General features: G+C 43.6%; 1 non-coding gene across 1 annotated transcript; it reads right to left on the minus strand.

Annotated features, from left to right (window-relative positions):
• Positions 1-23,385: 23,385 nt before the first annotated feature.
• Positions 23,386-23,492, minus strand: LOC141414253 (U6 spliceosomal RNA). The gene has a single exon (XR_012439315.1). It is a non-coding gene; the product is annotated as a U6 spliceosomal RNA (small nuclear RNA).
• Between the last annotated feature and the right edge of the window lie 316 nt (positions 23,493-23,808).

The following is a 23,808-nucleotide window of genomic DNA, read 5'->3' on the forward strand; positions in this document are numbered from 1 at the left end:
TTTTATAAAGCAACAGAAATTTATTTCTCCAGTTCAGACAGTTCTGGAGACTGGGGAATCCAAGGTCAAGGTACCAATAGATTCAGTGAGGATCCATTCTTCATAGAATGCAACTGCTATGTGTCCTTACATGTTGGAAGAAGCCAGGGGCTCCCACAAGGCTCTCTTATTTTTTTTCTTTCGAAAAAGTGTCTGTCTATGTAGACCAGGGTGGCCTTGAACTTGTGATCTTCCTGCTTCAGCCTCTCAAGTGCTGGAACTATAGGAATGAACCTATGAATCTAGTCCTCAAGCCTTTTTGAAAAAGGCCTTAACACATTTCATTAGAATACAGTCCTCATGATCTAGTCATCAGATAAAAGCCCCATCTCTTAAAACCAGCCCACCAGAATTAGATTTTAACACATAACTTGGGGACATTCAGACTACAATGTGGGGCCTCATAATATTGACAAGCTGCCTGTCTTCTTACGGTGGTTCACAACAAAGATGTTCAACCTCTCTGGTCAGGATCCCACCTTGGGACTTGTTGGGCCCTTCTTCCACCCTAGCCTTCCCTGCAAATCCTTGGCTTTGCAGGTGGACACTACTCGAACGCACCTAGGCACCATGGGTCTGAGAGGCAGGAACCACAACCCCAATACTGAATGCCTAAAAGAAATCTGAAGAGACCTTGACACATGGACCTGACAGCCTTGGATAACTTTGCCTGTCACTTCAGATGTGCCTCACCTTGGATTTTTGCTCCATTAGGGTGGAGGGTGATAGGTGTGATCCGAGGGAGGAAGCCTTGAGCCCCCCCTGGTGGCTGGGATCTGGCCTCGTGGGGCTGTCGATGCTCCCACATCCCTCTCCACACAAGGTTTTGAACCCGCTCTCTCTTTCCAGAAGGCCAGAAGTCACAAATTAGAGATCTCTGGCCTCTGATTAATTCAACAAGCTCAGTGTTAAAGGAAAAAATTATTATTTGCCAATATTTAAACATCTGATTTGACATAAAAATGCAGATATGTGTTTTCTCTTGCGAAATCAGAAGCTCTGGTAACACTGAGCCTAGGCTGCAATTGGTTAAAGCAGTTTACAGAATAAGCAAAAAGCCCTGCCCTTCTGCTGCTGGTGGCCTGACAAGGGGTAGGGGGAGTAAATTTACAACTTATGTGGAGGCTAGGCCAAGTCAGATCCCACAGGGGAGGTCAGGTCTTATAGGACTATGCTCCTTTGCCTAGCTGCCTGCCATTTCCTTTCCTTTTAAACAAGGTCCTAATAAATCTTTACTTTCTCTTACTCTTCTGTCTCAGTGAATTCTTTTACTAACCCTCAGCTCAGAAATCCATGACACCATGGTGGCCTGTAAGGGATTTGGAGCGTACAGAATTTTATCGTTCCAGGGACTTTATCTTCCCGTTCCTACATCACTGTACCCCATAAGTAAAGGGCCTGTTTGTCCCTTCCTTATCACTTTCAACACACTGTGCAGTTGGCAGCAGGTGGCTGGGGATCATTGGTGTAAGCTGTAGGTGACTCTTTTCTTCTTCTTCTTTTTTTTTTTTGTGGAACTGGAGTTTGCGCTCAGGGCCTACATCTTGAGCCACTCATCAGCCCTTTTTTGTGATTTTTTTTTTCAGGATAGCGTCTCGTGAACTATTTGCCCCTACTGGCTTTGAACCTTGATCCTTCTGATCTCTGCCTCCTGAATAGTGAGGATTATAGGCTTGAGCCACCAGCACTGGCATCCTCTGACTTTACTTCCACTTTCAAATCCCTTCTGACCTTCCTCAGGGTCGCCATCTTTGTGTGTTGGAGGATAACCTGGAGGCAGAGCGGTACCACTTCTAACAATAACAACCTTAGCAGCAGTTTTTTTTTTTTGAGATACTAGGATGTCACCTATAAACCAGACAAAATTAAACTTAATGGACTCTGAGCCATAAAATTAAAAATGATGCAACAATGTGGGTTCCTTTCCCCACCATCTGCCTGCCTGACCCTTCAGTACCTCTTAGACCCCTGGACCAGGCTTCCATAAACTTTTATTCCAGTACTTAATTAGACTCCACCATGTCCCTACAGACTGCTCATAACCCTGTGCCAGAGACATCTCTACCCAACATGAAGTAGTTCCAAGAAGAGGAGACCTTTGCCTCACTAAAAACAGGATTGTTTTTGTTGTTTTGTCAGAGGAGATGTGAAAGAAACCCCTCCCCACCTTACAAACACATGGCAAGAACACAACACCAAGAACCAGGTGGAATCTTGGGGATATACCCAAAAGAATGTGACTCAGGTTACTCCAGAGGCACCTGCACACCCATGTTTACTGCAGCACTATTCACAATAGCCAAGTTATGGAAACAGCCATGAAGCCCCACTACTGACAAATGGATCAAGAAAATGTGGTATCTATACACAATGGAATTTTATGCAGCCATGAAGAAGAACGAAATGTTATCATTCGCTGGCAAATGGATGGAATTGGAGAACATCATTCTGAGTGAGGTTAACCTGGCCCAAAAGACCAAAACTCGTATGTTCTCCCTTATATGAGGACATTAGATCAAGGGCAAACACAACAAGGGGATTGGACTTTGATCACAAGATAAAAATCAAGAGCACCCAAGGGAGGTATGAGGATAGGTAAGACACACAAAAAACTAGATAGCATTTTTTGCCCTCAATGCAGAGAAACTAATGCAGATACTTTAAAGCGACTGAGCCAATAGGAGAAGGGGACCAGGAACTAGAGAAAAGGTTAGTTCAAGAAGAATTAACCTAGAAGGTAACACACACACACAGGAAATTAATGTGAGTCAACTCCCTGTATAGCTATCCTTATCTCAACTAGCAAAAACCCTTGTTCCTTCCTATTATTGCTTATACTCTCTCTTCAACAAAATTAGAGATAAGGGCAAAATAGTTTCTGCCTGGTAGTGAGGGGTGGGGGGGAGGTAAGGGAGGGAGCAGGGGGAAGGGGGGAGAAATGACCCAAACATTGTATGCACATATGAATAAAAAAAAAAAAAAGAACCAGGTGGAAGGAGGAACCCAGCACACAGAATGCTGCACTGAGGAAATAGCCAAGCTCTAGTGCCAAATTCAAACCAAGAGCTGAGTAAAAAACAACCAATCAACAAAGCCCATTAAAAAGGAACAACCAGCTAGGCACTGGTGACTCATACCTGTAATCCTAGCTATCAGGAGAATGAGGCTGAGAGGATCTCAGTTTCAGGCCAGCCCAGGCAAATAGTTCACAAGACCCCATCTCCAAGAATAACCAGAACAAAATGGACTGGAGGTGTGGCTCAAACAGTAGAGTATGTGGGAATCCCAGTCCCCCTCCACCCGCCCCCCCACAAAATCAGCAAGATTCTAAGTAAACTCTATAAAAGCCTGTCCCAACCCCATGTTGGTACAGCAGTATCAATTTTTTGCCCAGCTACCGCCATCTTCTTTCCTTTTAAATGGTATCCTAATAAATCTTTGCTTTCTCCTAAAAAAAGGTACTGCTGTCCTTCCCTTCACCTGGCCAACCCTGTTCTCGGCTGGGACATGCTCTCTCCAGGGACCCTTCCTTGATCCAGAGGCCTTTGCTGGTGGTGGCAGCTGCTCCCCATCAGAAGACGGCTCCAAACCCGTCCTTACACAACTGGGACTAGGGTGCAAAGTTTTTAGAGGCATATATTCTCAGGGTTGTGCAAGTGTAGGGGTGACTTAGGAGTGTCTCCTGCACTGTGGGAGCCGCCTCAGCTCACCTGAATCCTGGCCCTGCCTGTGATCCAACACATGTGGGGACACCACGCTCAGGGGCTTTGTGTTCCCAGATCCCTTGCCCTAATAGCACTGAGTAACACTGTTCCACGAGAGGCTTTGGTGTGAGATTTGGAAGACAGAAGAGCAGAGGCAGCAGCACTCATCATTTCTGGGTGACCTTCCTGGGCTCACCCCAAGGTGCCATCTGCTACCAGAATCCTGAGGAGATCCTTCCTGGGATGCCCACATGTCGACATGTCCCCAGGTAGCCTCCTGACCTGCACACCCCAAGCTTCTATTACATCTATGAAACTTTTTACTTCCCAGGCCCCCTGTGCTCAGGCTCCCTGGCCTTCCTTTTGTGTCTCTGCCTGATTGGTGCATTAATTTTTTTTTTCAAGTAGTGGAGTTTGAACTCAAGACCTCACGCTTGCTAGGCAGGTGCTCTACCACTTGACCACTCTGCCAGCCTGATGCATGTTTTATTCACCCTCCTTCAGTGGATTCCTCAGGTTATCCCTCTCTCCCACCCTCCCACCCAGTACTCTGCCCTAATAAAATACTCAACTTAGAACCCCATGGCTTTTCCCCTTCATAAAATTTGTCCTGACACATTTTTTTTGATTATTCAATAATTGCTGGTTTCTTCCTCAGCAGGTGATAGAATCCACAAAGGCAGGCACTGTTGCCTACCATGGTGTCCCCTGTGCTGATCCAATATGCCTGACACCAGTATGTGCTGAATGAGCAATTATCAAATGGATGAACAGCAGGTTCTGGATGCATAATTTATGGCATTGAATTGCATCAGGTAGTTTTATAACATTTGCTCAGTGACAGGGCTATGGGAGAGGTAAAAAAGGAATAATCAATAATTAGGTATGAAGGGCAACAGGAAGTCTTATATCCCAATATGGTCACCATGATCCTCCCCCCCACCCCACCGCCCATCCCAGAAGCTTTTGTTATAATATCACCTTGATACTCTGCCCATTAAGAGGTGGAGTCTAGGGCTGGTGGAGTGGATCAAGTAGAGGTAGCACACCTACTAGCCTACATAGCAAGCAGGAGGCCCAGAGTTCAAACCCCAGTACTGCTCAAAAAAGAAAGAGAGAAGAGAGTCTATGTCTCCTTCCTTTGAAATTAGGTGCATCTATTTGACCAGTACAACAGAAGTGTTAATGGTGGTGGTGCAGTCTGTGATCAGAAGACTTCCTAATTCTTTGTATCCCACTGGGAAGAATCCGGGGCAGGACATGTGGGTGGAAAGGGAGTTTATTAAAAGTTGGGGAAGAGAAATACAAAGTGAAGCATGGTGAGGCCCAGATAGAAGCTGGAAGCCCAGAGAGCATGTTTCTGCTCTTCAGGTGCTTTTAAAACCTACAATAACCTAGAGGAAGGGGAGAACAAGGTGATTCCCATCCAGTAATCAATGAGTGGGGAGGGAACATGGGTGGTTCCCCAACCAGGTGAGGGTATGTGATTACCTGGCTCCAAAGATCTTAGAGCCAGGGGGAGCAGCTGGGCAGACTCCCATATACACCCATGTTAATTCTCATGTGCCCCACCCTTGAGGGAGGAAGTTCCCATTCTTTCTAACTTACTGTAATTACAATGGAGCTCTGATGGTGTGTCAGGGAGGAGTCTTAATCCCAAATTTTCCCTATTCCACTCAACCTCAAATGGTCACAACAAACAACTGCCACCCTCCTCTGCAATACTCCCTTCAGCGTGTGAGTGGTCCTGTTGCCTCTGAGGCCACCATGCTATGAGGAAGCTCAAACTTCCCTACCCAGAGAGGCCCTAAATTCCTTGAGGAAAGAATTTCTTGGTGTGTAGACACTCCAATTGCAACTGCATGAGATCAGTGGTGGAACTTCTCAGCTGAGCCACAAAAGCCATGAGTGTTAATAAAATGACCACTGTGACTTCTGGTTGATGAATTTGGGGTGATTTATAACATGGAGAGAAATAATTACAATGGCTTTTGAATTCAAGGAACTTAAGATCTAGTTAGAAAGCCAAGAAGTGGGCTGGCAGAGTGGCTCAAATGGTAGAACACCTGCCTAGCAGGCTTGAGGCCCTGAGTTCAAATTCCAGTGCCACCAAAAAAAAAATAGTGAAGAAATAAGTTTTGAAACAGGAGGACAGATGAGGGGGCTCCCACAGCTTCCCAATTTCCACGCAAAATCTCAGGTCCTTGAGATCCACAAACATTGAAAAGCATTTCAAGGTGTCTTACAACAAGGAGTCTCACAAGGTGAAAATTTTAGCAAGGATTTATTTTAATATAACAGGATAAAGTATAGATGGGGTGGGGGGGGCAGGAAGAGAGAGAAACATTTCCTGTTCCCCACACAGCAAATGGGAGCAAAGACTCCAAATGGTGCTCCCCAACTCTTAGTTTTATAGTGGAGAGCTGGGTGAATTCATGTGATCAAAGATAATGGGCTCTGTGGCTGAGATGGCTGACAGGGAGGGGTCACCCTTCCAAATCGTACCTAAATCAGAGATGCTTTAGAACTTCCCTTTCCTAATGTGGTTATTTCTCCACCCATCCCAGGATCCTTGCAGCTCTTAACATCTCAGGAGGAAAGCAGAAGCAGGTAGCTCCTCTTTGTCTCCCAGTTTTTGTAACTTAGCATCTAAAAGATGGGGGGCCTTCTGCTCTGGCTCTCCTTGTTCCAGTGTCAGAGTCTTGCCTTTTAAATATTGATTAAAATATAATTTCACTGTCTCCTCATCTATCTATCCTGCTTCAAGTTTAACCAAGTTTATTAGACAAGTGGCTGCAATTTCTGAGCAACAAAGGCACAGAATGCAAGGTCCTATCTATGGGAATATACCCACCCATCCCTTCTTCCCTCTCCCATCTATCCTCACCCCTGCCTCCTCCTCTTGGCTCCATCCCCATGTCTGCCATTCACTACAGGCAGAAGACTTTTCCTGAAACTCTGTCTGTTAGAGTTTGAAATTAACAAGCTACCTGATCTTCCCAATTTCACTCTGGATATATTGCAGAGAGTCAAGGATGTTTAGATCACAAATCCCTAATCCTGGCTCTGGGATCTTGGTGACAGTCATCACATAAATTTCCTAGCAAGAGACACAGCCTCATAATTAAACCAAAGATATCACAGACTCAAACACATGCAAAGAGGGCAGGGCTGAGAGAAGGGTCCTATTCATCAGAGCCTCATCGTAAATTCCATTTGAAAAGAAACAAAACGTGGATACTTCCCAAACCTAGCAGCTGGACCTCTCACTAAAACCCCGAAATCACTGCCACTCAACTCCACATCTGGGTGAGAATAAAAAATAATAAAGATTTAAAAAGAACAGACGCTGGGTAATTACCAGTTGAAGGGTAGATTGGGAATATAAATTATCTGAGAGCCGAAAGACAGAAATATCCATTGGCACATGGGTCTTAGGACTGTGAATTTCATCCAGCTGTAACCACTGTTGTTCATTGTGACCAATAGTTGGTTAGCAAATGCACTTTCTAAGCAATGAAAATACTTATGCTCAGGTTGGCATGACCTGAATGAGGGTTATTGCATCTTCATTTATTCAACATCAGGAATGGTTAATAAAATGTCCAGAAGGATTTTAATGCTGAGAAAGAGCACCAAAGAACATTGGGAAGAATGTCTTTTTGTGTGTGTGTGTGTGTGTGTGTGTGTGTGTGTGTTTAGAGATAAGGTCTTACCGTGCTGCCCACGCTGGTCTCAGATTCATGGGCTCAAGTGATCTTCCCCCCTCAAACCTCTTAGGTAGCTGGAACTACAGGCTTGCACATTTATGCCTGGATAAGAATGCTGTATTTAGAATTGTGTTTAAGTCCTGCTTCTTCTGTGTATCAATTGTATGAGACTGGGTATTATTTTATCTTGTAAACTTGTGAAGAAATCTGTAAATGGAGAGAAAACCTGCCTTGAAGAGCTTTTTATGAGGATTAAGTTAGATAATATAGCTTCAAAACTCCAGTCACATTGCTTTCAGCTTATTCACCTATGAAATGAGAAAAATACTGTGTCACAGGTTATTCATGTTGTAAAGATACCTTGGCTTATTGGATTACTTAACATACTTTTCGCTGGGCGCACACCTGCAATCCTAGCTATTCAGAAGGCAGAGATCAGGAGGATCATGTTAGAGGTCAGCCCAGGAAAATAGTTTGAGAGACTCTGTCTGGAAAATACCCAACACAAAACAGGGCTGGTGGAATGGCTCAAGTGATAGACTGCCTAGTAAGCATGAGGCCCTGAGTTCAAATCCCAGTACTGAAAAAAAAGAATATCAAAGCATTGAGTTTAAATGTCTGTATCCATGTAGCTCTTCCTTCTTGGTAACAAATAGCTCTTCACTTTCCAGCATCACGTCTTCACACTGCAGTACTCAAAGCATGAAGAGAAGAGATGAGTTTTCACACATCTCTCTTATAAAAGGGAGCATAAATTTCCCTTTACATCTCTTTGGCTAGAACTAGACCATGGCTATCTCTCTGGGAGGGGGCCTGGGGAAATGAACACCCAGCATTTCTGTAGCAGGGAAGAAGGGAGAGAAAAATGACTTTGGGTAGGAGACACATTGAGTCTGCCACTGTTATGTATACGAGAATGTCTACCAAAATGGGACATATTAGTCAATGGAGATAGTATTTATTGAGCGCTTTCTGTGTGCCAGGCATTGTTTTCATCCTATCAGCAATCCAACAAGGATACTTAATGACGAACATTTTTACTAAGTAATGAGAGCTCCTAAATTGTACCAGAACATAGATCTTCAAATTATGGTGGTTGTTTTTGAGTGAGAGCCATGCTCAGATTCCCCGGGACTGTGAGGTCAGCACCCTAGCCCCATCCCAGGTTTGATTTGTACCCATCACTTTCCATTAGGGCTTTGATATCTTTTCTAGAGAGGGGGCAGCAAGCAGTGGTTGCATCTGGGGTTAATTATGCATGACATGCCTTGTGAGTTGAGCAGGGAGGCTGGTGAGAGGAAGCTTGCTCCCAGACAGAAATTGACCCAGCGTGAGGAGCTGAGCTCAGTTACAGGGCCTGGAGGTTCTGAGTGTGGCTCAGTGGGTCTTGCTGGAGCCAGTCCTTGAGGATCAACAGCACCTCTGACTCTTCATGATCCCAGGACTGAGGAAGCAGGACAGTGAGGAGGGAGAGGTCTTTCCAAACCACGCTGGAGAACAAAACTCACCCCTCCCTTCCAGGCAGAGCAGAGCAGAGTGGACACCGGTTGGAGCTGAAGTCCGGCAGCCTGGTGCTGACTGGGGCCTCTCAGAGCCTGGGGTGAAACAGCCCAGGAGAAAGGTCACCTAGTGTGTGTCACATCCCTGACAGATTTATTGACAAGTAAAAGGAAATCAGAAACGGTACACTAAGCTCCATCATGGGGAAATGTAAGGGTCAAGAGTACCCATAGGTGGTTGGGTCCTTAAGCTGTGTGTGTGTGTGTGTGTGTGTGTGTGTGTGTGTGTGTATTGAGACAGGGTCTTGCTATGTAGATCAGGTTAGCCTTAAACTTGCAGTCCTCCAGCTTCAGCCTCCTGAGTGCTGGGATTGCAGATGTATACCACTGCACCTGGCATATGTTAATTTTATATGCAAAAACAGTAAGATTTTTTTTTTTCCTTCCCAGGGACCAATTTGTGTTCCCTTGTTGATGATATTGCCCCACAGAGTCTGTACTTCCTTAAAGAATAAGCCCATTTTCTACTCATCAGCAATTCAATTGTCCTTAGCTATTGTCATAGTCTGTTCCTGCTGCTCTAATAAAATACCACAGACAGAGTGATTTATAAGTAACAGAAATTTATTTTCTCACAGTTCTGGAGCCTGGAAAGTGCAAGATCAGGGCAGCAGCAGATTCCACATCTGAGGGTGGCTCCCTGCTTCCCACATGGTGTCTCTTGCAGAAGAGCAAAATGGAATAATCAGGGCCCAATACCACTAATCCCTGGAGCCCTCATGGCCAGTCACACCCAGCAGCCTCCCCTCTTCAAGCCATCACCTTAGGGGATAAGTCTCAACCTATGAGTTTTTTAGGGTGACACCGAGATTCACGCGATAGTAACCATGTTCTAATGCATCTTTGTATAAAGGAATTAAGTCATTTGGGGGATGTTAGTTATATCCTTTGGGTGTCCCCCAAAGATACATAAGCAAAGGCTTAGTCCTCAGGGAGGTGATATTGGGAAGTTCTGGGGAACCTTTAAGAAGTGGAGCCTAGTGGCCCAGTAGGGGTGCTGTCAAAGGGTATGTGTAACCCAACTGTTCTCTCTCTACTCCCTGGCTCTAGATGACCACTTGCTCCAACACACACTCCTGCCACTGCTAGCCACTGTCCTCACCAGAGACCAAAGCAATGACATCAGCTTACTTGTTACTTATAGTTTGGACTTGAACCTCCAAAACTCTGGGTTAAACAAAACTTTTCTCTTTATAAAGTTAGTTGTCACAGGTAGTAACACAAAGTTGACTGATATAATCCCTTTAGCAGGTGGCCCTAGGGATATAGTGTTGACATGGCTGGCTGGAAGGTGAAGGTACAGAGGAAGGGTCCACTTGGGAAGACCCCTGAGACAGGGACTGCATTGGTTACCTAGTACTCCATAACCATTACCCCCACATTGAGTGGTGCTCACATTGCCTCGTGAGTTCTGTGGGCTGGGAATCTGGATGAGGTTTAGTTGGATCCTCAGCCTGTCAAGGTGTCTGTTAGGCTGGGGCTTCAGTCATCTTGAGGCTCCCGGGGGAAGGATCTGCCTCCAGGCTCACTCCCTGGGTATTGGCAGGATTCCGTTCCTCACAGGCCTTTGGACTAAGGACCTCAGTTCCTCACTGACTGTGCATGCAGGATGCCCTCAGTTCCAGCTGGCAACACAGAAGCTTGCTTGGGGAGAAGGAGGGAGGGGGAGAGAGAGAGAGAGGGAGAGGGAACAATGAGATCAGCTCACTTAGTTTTGGACTGTGAGTTAAATAAATGTTTTTCTCTTTATAAAGTTAGTTGCCAGCCAGGCACTGGTGGTTCATGCCTATAATTCTAGCTACTTTGGGAGGCTGAGATTGGAAGACCAGCCTGGGGAAAAAGTTTGTGAGATGCCATCTCCAAAATAACCAGAGAAAAATGGGCTGGAGGTGTGCCTCAAGTAATAGAGTGCCTGTTTTGTAAGCACGAAGCCCTGAGTTCAAACCCCAGCCCTCCTTCCCAAAAAAGTTGGTTGTCCCAGGTATTAAAGAGAAAGAGAGAGAGAGAAAGGAAGGGAAGAAGGGAGGGAGGAGAGATGGATGGGAGAGAAGTAGAAGGAGAGAGAGGAAGAGACACAGACAGAGAGAGAGAGAGAGAAAGACTGTGTGTGTGTGTTTGTGTGTGTGTGTGTGTGTGTGTGTGTGTGCATGTGCTAGACAGAAGTCAGCTTTTTGGAAAGAGATACTTAGGGAAGAGGATTAAAAGCACACGAATGGAACCATTTATGAACCCAAGAGCCATTGGGAATCATTTCAGAAGCTTCCTACTGTGGTGGTCAAGCTGAAATCACGGAACATATAGGTCACAAATGTCAGGCCATGATGGTGTAGGTAGGATGGATGGTCAACAACCAGGAAGCACCAGTGGCTCACACCTGTAATCCTAGCTACTCAGGAGGCAGGGATCAGGAATTGAAGTCTGAAGCCAGCCCAAGTTCAGGAGGCCTTATCTCAAAAAACCTATCACAAAAAACGGGCTGGCAGAGTGGCTCAAGGTGTAGTCATGAGTTCAAACTCCAGTACTGCAAACAAACAAACAAACAAACAAACAACCAGGCAAGTTCCTAGAGACCTGTTGTTGAGGCAAAGCCATGACCAGGAAGGTATCGTGGAATCAGGGATCTGCTGAGTCGAATTCCAAACAAGGTGTTGGGTCAAGTCAAGAGGATGGGGTAACCATGGGAGCTAAGCAGCAGAGATGAGTCAGGGCAGCAGGAAAATTCTAAACCTAGGTAATGGTGGTCTAAGCCTGGAAGCTTTGTATACACCATCACAGTGATAAAAACTGACCCCAGGCTTGGTAGGAGCAGTGCTCCTCTTTAGGCGGCTTGGGATTTGAGTAGTCTAGAGGCAGCACTCAGAACAGGTCAGGGAAAAGCCCCTGGAAGATTCTAGTAACAGGCAAGTGGGATAAAATGTCATTTGCTAGTTTTATGATGTTGGGTGAATTAATGGACCTCAAATCTGAGTTTTCTGTTCTCTAAAATAATGCTCAATTCATGAGGCTGAGAAGATGAAATGGAGTATTAAAATCTCTTAGTACCGTGCCCGCTATGGAGCAAGCACTCAATAAATGTTTACTATTGTTACTCTTATTATTACTATTTAAAAGTAATATAGTTTGAAATGGTACTGAGCGCATTCCTTGAAATCAAAACAATAACAGAACACAACCTTATCTTATTGAGAAGTGCCAATACCAGGTCCAACTCAATTTGATATTAACAAAAGGTGATAGGATGGGAACAACAATTGTGGAATAGCTATTTCGTATAGGGATTGACATAGGGGCCTACTTCATGACATCCTTTCAACAGACATATAAATTAGGAGCTGTTTTTCTGTTTTACAGATGAAGCAATAGTGGCTCAGCAAGGTGGAGCATGTTCCTGAAGGTCATGTGGTAACAATCCCAGAACTGAACACAGGCCAGTTGGGTTCTAAAGACCCAGACCACACAAAGCCCATTGATTCCATTAAAAATGTGGTGGGTGGAGAAGTGAGTCAGAGCCTACCCAGCTTACCCAAGATGTAGGGCAGAGCTGGGGTGAGTCCAGGTTGCTCAGAGGATCTGACGGTGGGCGCCAACGAATCAGCCAACTCACAAGGGCAAGGGAATGGTGCTTTCAGTCATGACCTTTCAGGAAAGAGAAAGATTCCTCCTTGGGGAGTCAGAATAGAAGCCAAGGCCAGAGGAAACCAACACAATGATATGTCTAACTTATCACCCGCCATCAGGTCTTTATTTAGTATCAGGGTTTTTCCTGGGAACGAATGATACCTCCTTCAATCCTCCAACACACCTAATTTTCTACCTGACACCCCACAGGCTTCTGGGCTTCTGAGGAGTTTTCATTATGGGTGAACAGCTTTCCAACCACCGTTTTTAATTATTTTATTTGACTTGGCGGCACTAGGGTTTGAACTCAGGGCCTCATGCTGGGTAGGCAAGTGCTCTACCACTTAAGCAATGTCTCCAGTCCATCAAGCACTGTTTTTTATACACTGCAGCTCCATCAAAACACCCTCTGTGGATGAATATGTATTAGAGGTCAATGTCAGTTTTGGCTACAGCAGTCAAGTTTCTTAGTTGCAGAAGTTTAAGCAGAAAGGGATTTGTTTCCAGGTATTATATCATTTGCAACATTTCCAGGAAGGCAGGAGAACCAAGCTTGGATGGTACACAGCCAAGAACAAAGCAGCCAGGCAACCACAGTGCAGAATTAATTCTCTGGCTTTAAGTTCTGTGCTAGAAGATGTCTGACATTTTCTTCAAAATAATATGGGGGTGAGGAAGAGCACGTGTGGGTATGAATGAAAAGAAATTAACCACAGATTAATAAATGCTGAGGCTGGAACAGGTGTATGGGCCTTCCTTTCAGTTTATTTTGTTAAAATAGATTTATTGAAATTTAATTTAGGTACTGTAAGATTCACTCATTTCACATGTACAATTCATGAAATGATTTTTACTTTACAGAATTAATAATCATTACCAGAATCTAAAGTGAGGGCATTTTTATAACCCCCAAAAGAAAGTTCACACTCACTGGATGTGAAAATGCATACCTGTAATTCCAGCATTCAGGAAGCTGAGGCAAAAGGGTTGTAAGTTTGAGGCCAAGCTACATAGTGAGATCCTATCTCAAAATAAAAACCAAGCAAAACAACAATAAAAAAACCCCAACAAACACACACACCAAAACCTAAAACCAAAAAACCAAAAGCCCTAAACAGAATAAACCAAACAACACCCTGCCCCATACTCAGTAGCAGTCACTCTTCATTCTTCCTCTTCCTTTAACAGTGACCTAGCTTCTGTCCCTATACATTTGCTGATTGTGGACATCTCACATAAATGGAGCCATACCATACCTATGTGGTCTTGCCCACCTGGCTTCTTTTACTGTTTAGTTTTCCAGATTAACTCATATTATAGCAAGTACCAATACCTCGTTCTTTTCGCTTTTTTGAATTGTTGAATAATATCCAGTTGTGTGTATATCAAATTTTGTGATGGGAATTTGGGTTTATTTTCCACTTTGGGGCCATTATGCAAACACTACTATGAACATTTAAGTAAAAATTTTGTGTGGATGTATGTTCTTAGGTATTTCTGGGAGTGGAGTTGATAGGTCAAATGGTAATTCCATGTCTTATATCTGGAGGAGCTGCCAGACTGTTCTATTCTTACTAGTGATGTATGGGAGCTCCAGTTTCTCACGTTCTCACTGCCTCCTTTAATTTCAATTTTTATTGTGGTAAGATACATACAGCACAATGTATATCACTTTAGCTATTTTCAAGTTTACAAATCAGTCGCATTAAGCACAATCACAATATTGCATAACCATCACCACATCTATTCCAGAACTTTTCATCATCCAAATAGAAACTCTGAATACTTTAAACAATTAACTCCTTATTCCCCTCTCCACTTCATCCCTCTCCTTTCTGTCTCTATGAATTTGCCTCTTCTAGGTAACGCATACAGTAGAATCATATAGTGTTTGTCTTTTTTGTGTCTGGCTTATTTGACTTAGCATAATGCTGAAAACGTGGATGACCATGTCACAGCACATGCCAGAGTTCCGTTTCTTTTTATTATTGACTAATATTCAATAATATTAGGTATATATGACACTTCATCCATTCTTCTGTTGATGGACACTTAAGTTGTTTTCACCTTTTGGCTATAGTGAGCAATACTGCCATAAACGTTGTTGGGAAAGTATCTGAGTCCATGCTTCCAGTTCTTTCTGGTATAGCCCCAGAAGCGGGATTGCTGGATCATATGGTAATTCTATGTTTAACATTTTGAGGAGCTGCCAAACTGTTTTCCACAGCAGCTGCACCATTTTGAATTCCCACCAGCAATGCACAAGGCTTCCAGCTTCTCCACATCCTTGCCAGCCCTTGTTATTTTTGATTCTAGCCATCCTAGTGGGTGTGGATGGAAGTGGTCTCTTGTGGTTTTTATTTGCATCTCTCTGGTGGCTAATGAGATTGAAAAACTTTTCCTGTGTTTATCATTGACCATTTATATATCCTCTTTCGGGAAATGTCTATTCAAGTCCTTTGCACATAAAAAAATTAAATCTTTTCAATTGTGTTGGAATAGTTCTTTACTCTGGATTCAAGTTCTTATTAGGTATATGACTTGGAAATGTTTTCCTCATTCTATGAGTTGTCTTTTACTTTCTTTGTGGTGGTGTTTGAAGCACAAAAGCTTTTAATTTTGAAGAAGACCATTTTCGTCTTCTATTGTTTATGCTTTCGGTGTTATAGTTAAGAAATGACTGCTAAAACTAACATCCTGAAGATTTTCTCTTATGCTTTTTTCTAAAAGTTTTATAGTTTCAGCTACTATAATTAGGATTATGACCTAGTTTGAAATGATTTTTGCATGTGATGTGAGGTAAGAGCACCGATTAATTCTTTTGTGGGTAAAGATTAGTCTACTTACATTTATATATGTTGAGATGCTTCCATAATAAAAGCTCAATTTAGGGAAAGGCGAGAGAAAAAGAAAATGACAAGAAATTATATATCAGGAAGGAACTGCATTTACATGGTGATAATAAGTGGGGCTTAAGAAAGATGTACTTGTTTATTTGTTTGCTTTCTCTGATTTATTTTAAGGAAAACAAGTTCAGTGGTTGGTAGAGCTAAAATAGAAAATTTATAATCACTGTTAACTATTGACCTAGGATATTGCTGTGGTTTTTTGTTTTGGTGAGAATGGGGTTTGAGTTTAGGGCTTTGTACTCACAAAGCAGACACTTACACCTCCAGAGCAGCTATACCTCCAGTACATTTTGCTCTGGTTATTTTGGAGACAGAGTGTTAAGAACTATTTGCTAGGGCTGGCCTCAAACTGTGATCCTCCTGATCTCAGCCTCCTAATTAGTAAGGATTACAGGCATGAGCCACCTGTGCCTAGCTATCTGTTTATTTTAGCATTCCTACTGTGGCTTCCATCCTCAAGGTCGCCATGGTCACCGAGTACTTGCTGGAGTGCCAGCCTCTGCATTCTGAGCAGAAAGAAGGGAGGACAAAAGGAAGGTTGTTCTATTAAACAATTTTCCCCAAAGTCAATTTGAATTCTTGGGCTACGCCTATGGTAGGGAAGCTGGGTACATGATCATATTTGTTAGTGCAAGGGCTGTGATATTAAGTCTAAGGAACGTGCTTGGAGATCCAGTCACCAAAGCATTAGGTGGTGGGGAGTGACAGCTGCCCACCTAGTAGTCCATCCTTTAGTGTCCTTAGTGCAAGTAGAATTGTGGGATTACCAGCCCAGTATTACTAGGGCTTCCAAGTTTTGAGGCTTGAATTCTACATTTTATATGAACTCTCCATATTTTTCAACATTGGCAGCCAATCAAAAAGAAAAAGTTTAACCTTGCCTGAATCAAACACATCAGTGGCTCTTGTTCTGCTCCCGTGAGGCAACTTGGCCTCCTCTGCTTTCAGGTGAACATTAGAGCCTTTACACAAGGCACAGGAGGACGAGTACAGTTCCTCTGTGTGGCTCTCAGCCAGTGGGTGGAAGTCACAGGGAAGTAGATTTTGGCTGGAGGAAGAATTCTATCCGCAGAGCTGTCAAAAACAGAAGGAGCCGCCTGGAGAGGTAGAAAGTTCCCTGTGGCGGGAGGTGTCTGAGCAGATGCTGGAGAAGGTCTTGGCAATGATTTCTAAGGTCTTCCCAACCCTGAGAGTATCTGAGGCTGAAAAAAAATTACCACGATGACTCGCTGAAAGAGGGACCTCGTAGGAGGTGAGATGCCACACATCTGGATTGCTGAGGCGCTAGCAGCCCAGCATTGCTGTGTCCTACCATCCAAATGACAAGGCACTGGGAAGTGAGAAATGCCCTCGCCATTGGGATGGCCTCTATTAAGTTTAGCCTGCAGGGCAGCAAAGATTTACTTCCCAAATATTAACACGCATGATTTGATTTATGTCGACTCCTTGCATGTGGATACTCAGTTCTCGTTGCATGCTGTTTTCCTTTAAAGGATGATTTCTCATATTAAATTGGACTCATTTATTTACTGGGACTTCCAAGGGCTGGCTTCATGGGTGTGCACAACCTGTGCAGAAGAAAGGGCCCTGCACTGAGAAAGACCCTATGCCTGGTGTAATGCTCTGCTGTCACTGTCTTAAAATTCTTGTTTTGAACAAGGAATCCTGCATTTTCACTTTCACTGAGTCTGGAAAATGATGCAGCCTGTCCTCCAAACTTCTATTCAAAATGTAGCCAATGTCTAGTAAAATCCAGGCATTGCAATGTGCTCTGGTTGGGGACAGGAATGGTGAAGCTGAAGAGGTCAGCAGCCTGGGAGATAGCAATGGTATGGTGTTCTAAGTGCTCAAAAGAAGGACATCTAACCTAGATAGGGATCAGGACTAGGAAAGGCTGTTCAAGGGAATCAAAACTCAGCTTCAGTTGTGTTGCAATCATTCTTTTCTTCTTCCATTAGAAGAGAACCGTAAGCAGGCATTATGATGGCCAAAAGGGGACTATATTTCCCAGCGTCCCCAGGCGTTAGTTGTGATCATGTGATTCAGGTCTCACAATAGAATAAGTGGAAATGACGTGGCAGGGTCTGGACCTTGGGCCATCCCAGTGTGCCTCTTCCAACCTCTCTTCTTCCTCCCTTCACGCTGGAATTCTTATGGAGTGGTGATAGAAAGAAGCAGTTCTTCCACTTCCCTGGGCTGCTCACCTCAGACCTACTCTATCAGGGTAGGAATTCACATTCTTTAAGCCACAGCATTTTGGAATCTTCGTGTCGGCCTACTTGACCAATACAATGAGTAAATAGGAATTAGTCCTGTGTAAAGGGTGGGGGGTGGAGAAGAAGACAGACTCTACCCAGGCCAGAATACGGTGGGTTTAGGGAGTGAATCAAGGTGCCTTGAAGCAGTGGCTGTGGGAGGGAGGGTACTGCCCTAGTCAAGTTGTGCTATGACAAAATGTCATAAACTTGGTGGCTTAGGTAACAGACATTTATTTTCCACAGTTCTTGGGTGGGAGTCCAAGACAAAGGCACCTACAGATTCTGTTTTTGGTAAGGGCTCTCCTGGTTTGAAGACAGTGGTCATTTTGTCATTTCACTGTTTTCACATGGCAGAGGGACAGGGCAATATGGGAGTGGGGGCAGGGAGAGGGAGAATATTGTAGATTTAGGGACCCATGTGGTGTAGCATCTTGTCGCCCTGTGATGGTTGTGGCTTTGGAACAGAAAGAAGAGGATGTTGGGAATGAGTTTCTGGAAATGTCCATGGTTTTGAAGAAGATTGCATTTCCTGGACCAGAACCTAAGCTACTAGAATGTGAGGTTAGTAACGAAGGGCAGAGAGTGCCACAAAGACAGGGAGGAATGTGTCAGGCAGGAGATTTCCCAACGACATCAGGAGCACTTAAAAAGATTTTTATGGTCTCCACAGTGGTCAGCTGCTGTTTTTGCTCAGCATTCATTTGTCATCTTCTTTTAACTGTCTCTTTATTTTTTGAAGGGAAATCATTCACTTTGTACTTACAGTTTATGTGGACAAAGAGGGTTGAATTCATCCTCTGGCTCCAAGGGTCAGTTACAACCTAGAAAGAGGCTATCAGAATCTTAGTGATTGGCTCACAGAGCAGGGGACACATGACCCGGTTGGCACCAATGAGAATTGTTTCTGTGACTTTGCTGAAGTGATTAGGAATTAGGTGTGCTTTCTGTTTATTGTCGGAGTTGTGAGGATGATAGACTATATGTTTGGAGCTGCTGGTATGAGACTGAGATTTAATGAGACTAAGAATGATGAATAATGAGCAGGGTGTGGTGGTGTGTGCCTATAATTCCAGTACTCAGGAGGCTGATTTAGCAGGATTGAGCATTTAAGTCTAGCCTGAGCTACATAGAAAGTATCTCAAAAACGTTGATGATTTCTCTCATCTGGTTTAGTGTAGTTTCAGACTGATTACTGTCATGTATACTGATCGTTGAGGATAAAATGCAAAACATTCTTTGTGATACAGAAAGAAACACGATGATAGAGACAGTGCCCAATTTTTCTTAAGCACAAATAGAGGTAACTGGTACCAGGTCTTACATGCTCATTTCCCAATGCAAAGGGTGTATGGGGAGGAATGGGTAAGGAAGGATGTTTACATTACTGAAAGAAGAGAACTAGAATTTCATAAGCACTATTGCTACTTGGAGGAGAACAACATCTGGAAAGTGACAATGAAAGGATCCATTTTATTGAAAAAAATAGAAACAATAGCAAGGGGAAACAGCATAGCATTATATGCAAAGAATTAAGTGGTCTGTTTTTGAATATGGAGAGTTTTAGGGTCAAGGACAAGGAGGACAACCTCAGAGACAAGACCCCTTCCCCACCAGTCAGAGGAAGTGTGCAGAGGATGCTTGATGCTTGAGTCCAAGCTCAAGGTACCTACAGATTCTGTTCCTGGTGAGGGCTCTCCTCCTGGCTCTCCTATCCCCAAAGCCTAAACAGTTTCAGGGGGACTCCAACTGTCTAGACATAGCTAGAATTCTCATTTTGCTAAAGTTGATAAATCATTATTTAACATTGGATAAACTGTTTATTTACTTTGCTAATAGTTTCTCAGAACACAGAAGTGGCAGGAAGACAGCTCCCTTCCTCCCTCCATCCTCCTCCTCCTTCCTCCCTCCCACTCTCATTTCCTCCCTTGAATATAAAAGTAAGGTATCTTTTTTTTTATGGAGAATTGGATATATAGTAGTGTGAGAACACCCACTCTTAAATCTATCCCCCAGAGATAAATGACTGGGTTTGTATTATGTCTCAAATGACGGTTGAGTATTTCATAAATAGACTTTTTTTAGTCTCCACAGCAATATGAGGTATAATAGAACATGATCCTTATTTTGTAGACAAGAAGACTGAGGTTGTTGGGTGCTTGTGGCTCATGCTTATAATCCTAACTGCTCAGGAGGCAGAGATCAGGAGAATGGCGGTTTGAAGCCATTCCTGGGGAAATAGTTCATGAGACCCTATCTCAAAAAAATACAACAAAAAAAGGGCTGGGGGTGTGGCTCAAGTGGTAGAGCACCTGCTTAGCAAGCATGAAGCCCTAAGTTCAAATCCCAGTATCACCACACACACACACACACACACACACACACACACACACACACAGAAGACTGAGGTTTAGCAAAGGTAGGATAAATTCCCTAAGATCATATAGCCAAGCTGATGTTAGAACCAGGATTTGAATTTAGCCATCTGGGTCAAGTTGAATCACTACACATTTATAAATTCCCTCCGTATATATAAATTTCTCTTTATAATACATACTTATCATTTTGTAACTTGCTTCTCCCTTCCACTTAATTTTATAGTATGAGCATTTTCCCCACCATGTTAAAAACGTTTATTTATTTATTTAGAGAGGAAATCTTATGTAGCTCAGGCTGGTCTCAAACTCCCTATCCTCCTGCCTCAGCCTTCTGAGTAGCTGAGATTATAGCTGTGTGCTATGGTGCCTGGCTTCAACTCCTGCTTTTTAAAATCAAAATATTTACACATTGTGTTAGTCAGCATTGCATCACTGTGACAAAATACCTGAGACAAACAACTTACAAGAAAAAAGGCTTATTTTGGCTCATGGTTTCAGATGGTTTAGTACATGTTCTTGTAGCCCTGTCACTTCGGGCAGTACATCGTGGCAGGAATGCATGGTAGAGGAAGCCTATTCATCTCTAGGTGGCTGAGATGGAGTGGCGGGGGGTGGGGGGAAAGGAGGAAGGGGCTCAGGTCTCAATAGTCCCTTCAAGAGCATGCTCCCCAATGACCTCACTTCCTTCCATTAAGCCCCACCTCCTAAATGTCCTACTACCTCTCTGTAGCACCACAGCTGGTGACTAAGCCATTAACAGATGAGCCTTTGAGGGACGCTCCAGATCCAAAGTATATATATATATATTTATATATATCAATTAGAGACTGGTCTAGGGAACTCCCATGAACCCATCACACGACTTCAACAATTACTAACCAATCTTGTTTCCTCTATCCACTTCCCTCCCCATTATCTAGAGCAAATTGCAGACATCGTATCATTGTGTCTGTAAATAGTTCCTTGTGAAATTTTAGTAATTCCTTAATATTACCAGATATCCAATCTGGTCCCAAATTTTCCAAATGTACACACCGTTGTAAATGCTATTCTAAATTTGGTTCTGGGAGAATCGGTGGGTAATGCGGAAGTGTCAGAAACCTTGAGCAAAAGCGACCCTGACATTTTAAATTTGGCAACAGCAAACAGAAAAAAGATGCATTCCAAAATTAGGAAAACAGATTTCCAAAAATCCAGTAGAAAGAAAGATGCACGATCCCACCTAGAAGTGAGTTGTCCCATCTGGTAGCACTAATTACATGCAGTCATAAGCATTACAGTCGATTACAATTCAATAACATTAAAATTTAGAGCCTCACAGTGGCTGTCAGATAGGGCATTTCCATCATCACAGAAAGTTCTGTAGGACACAGCCGGTCTAGAGTATAGGAAGGAATCATATTTGCAAAGGATAGGGGATTCCTGGACGAGTAAAAAATACCTGCATTTATAATTGCAAAAGGTCTTGAGGAGTGGGATTCTGATCCCCTCAATGTTTGAGAGGGGGCAGAAAGCACACAGCTCAGGTCTTGTTGCTTATTTATTTAACTGCCTTAATTGAACAGTCCCCAGTTAGCCATGTGCCAACAAAAAGGTTGCTTTATTTTTGTAACTCATTTCCTTTTTGCTAAAACCCCCCTTTCGGCATCAGCAGTGGAAAAACTAAAGTTAGCTCAATTTTTATAAATATGTGTCTTGTCCAGTCACTTCCAGTTGAAAAGAGTTTCATTTTGGGTAAACATTTCATGACATTCAGATATTTTTACCCTCCATCACCATCTGGTCCAGGGCCCTTGCTTCAAGTGTGGGCATCAGAACAAAGCTGGGCCCTTTCCCTCCTCCGTGCACCCCCCTCATGCCTGCTCCAAGAGTCCCCAGCAGGACATGGAGAAGGAAGATCTCTCCTTTTTCTGCCAGGCCATTCATCTTTACTGACCAGGTTCTTTGTGCCATCTGGCTACTGTGCACTTGACTGGCTCTATTCAACTGGTGTCCCAGATAACATTGTGCTTGGTATATAGGGGTGGCACAGGTAGCATTTCTCTGTCCAAGGGCCTAGGCTGGGTGGATCCTCAAAGGCTAGCAGTCAAGTTTTCAGAGCTTCTTCTACTCCAACCTCCAGTGAGAGACCCCTTTTCTTGCTCAGCTGACATGGTTCTCCTGAGTCAGCATCCACCTCTCCCCACCAAAAAAAAGCATAGTGGATCCTATTCTGTGATTTCAAGAGGACAGCATATGATGCTCTGTGCCCAGAGGTGCCACAACTGCTTACACAAGCCTCTAGTTGGACCCTTGAGAATTGCTGGCTGTCAGTGTGTGACTCCAGCAAAGGAGGGAGCCAGACCCCAGTTCCCATACCACTCTTCCACCCCCTGGCACTTTCCTTGGAGTCCCACAGTCTAACAGGGTGGATCAAGAGTAGCCATATCATACAGATGGGGGGATGGCTTATGATATAATTCCAAAGGAACTCTACTCTCTTAAAGATGACCCTCCTCCACTTCCAAGGTGACCCTCCTCCACTTCCAAGATGGCTCAGTCACTTGGCTGTTGGCTGCAGGCTTCAGTTCCTTGCCACGTGAGCCTTGTCCTAGGGCTGCTCATGACCGGGCATGTGGCCTTCCCCAGAGCAGCTGATTGAAAAGAGATGATAATCAAAATGAAGCTAGTCATTTTTAAAAATTTAGTCCCAAAGGAGACATACCATCACTTCTGCCATATTCTGTTGGTCTCACAGGCCATCTCTGATACAAGTGGAGGGAACTACACAAGGGCAGGAATAGCAGGGGGTACCAAAAAAGACTGGCTACTAAAGTGAGGGTCATAGACTGTGAGAATCTAGCCTGGGACTGCAGATCTATTGAGCCTAGTCTCCTAGAATTCAGCCAAGCTCTTTTCACTAAACATGAGCTTTTCCAAGGAAGACCCAGAAAGGTCTTAGTCTTTGCTACTCTTCTCTTTTTTTTTTTTTTTGGTGGTACTGGGGTTTGAACTCACAGCATCACACTTGCTATGCAGGTGCTCTATCACGTGAGCCACTCTGCCAGCCTTTTGTGTATGTTGGGTATTTTTGATATAGGGTCTCTTGAACATTTGCCCAGAGTAGCCTTGATCCTCCTGATCTCTGCCTTTGGAGTAGCTAGGATTACAAACGTGAGTCACAGCACCTGGCTACAATTACTCTTGATATTGTATTATTTATTTATTTATTTATTTAATATGGAACACTTCACAAATTTGTGTGTCATCCTTGTGCAGGGGCCGTGCTAATCTTCTCTGTATCGTTCCAATTTTAGTATATGTGCTGCCGAAGCGAGCACTTGATATTGTGTTTATAAAGTTACATTTTGTTATTGCTGTCACACAAGTAGCATATATTAATTATAGAAAAAGAAAACAATACAGAACAGTAAAAAAGTAGGAGAAAGTAATCTTGTAGTCCACTATTCAAAAGCAAGCTCTGACAACATTTTGGTGTATACTTTCAGAAAATTTTCTCTGTTCATTCACAACTATTATTCATGCAACTATTTATGAATGCATGTATGTACATGAGAGAGAGTCTGGCTATGCTGCTTGGGCTGACTTTGAACTCCTAGGCTTAAGTGAGCCTCCTGCCTCAGTTTCCAAGCACTG

Source organism: Castor canadensis, chromosome 11 (genome assembly GCF_047511655.1).
Source record: "Castor canadensis chromosome 11, mCasCan1.hap1v2, whole genome shotgun sequence".
In the NCBI taxonomy this organism is placed as follows: domain Eukaryota; kingdom Metazoa; phylum Chordata; class Mammalia; order Rodentia; family Castoridae; genus Castor; species Castor canadensis.